This window comes from Eimeria mitis, genomic scaffold, assembly GCF_000499745.2.
Source record: "Eimeria mitis Houghton genomic scaffold, Emh_scaff2821, whole genome shotgun sequence".
NCBI lineage: Eukaryota > Apicomplexa > Conoidasida > Eucoccidiorida > Eimeriidae > Eimeria > Eimeria mitis.
This window is the reverse complement of record NW_013571161.1, coordinates 1,148-1,359: the sequence shown is the minus strand read 5'-3', so window position 1 is coordinate 1,359 and position 212 is coordinate 1,148.

Genomic DNA, 212 nt, shown 5'->3' with positions numbered 1-212 from the left:
GTTCGTCTAGTTGCGATATCGCGGGTGAAGTAAGCTTCAAGCGCTGTTGGTATACAGAGAGGGCGTAATGACATGTCGGGTTCCTTCAGTGGTATGTTGACTTTCGCGCTGGATAGTTGGGGCATCAGGAAACGGGGTGAGTCTGCCGGATGGCTGGGCGGAGTCGACATCCGCAGGGGATCCGTCTAAAGCCGACAGCCGTTTTTGTGTGA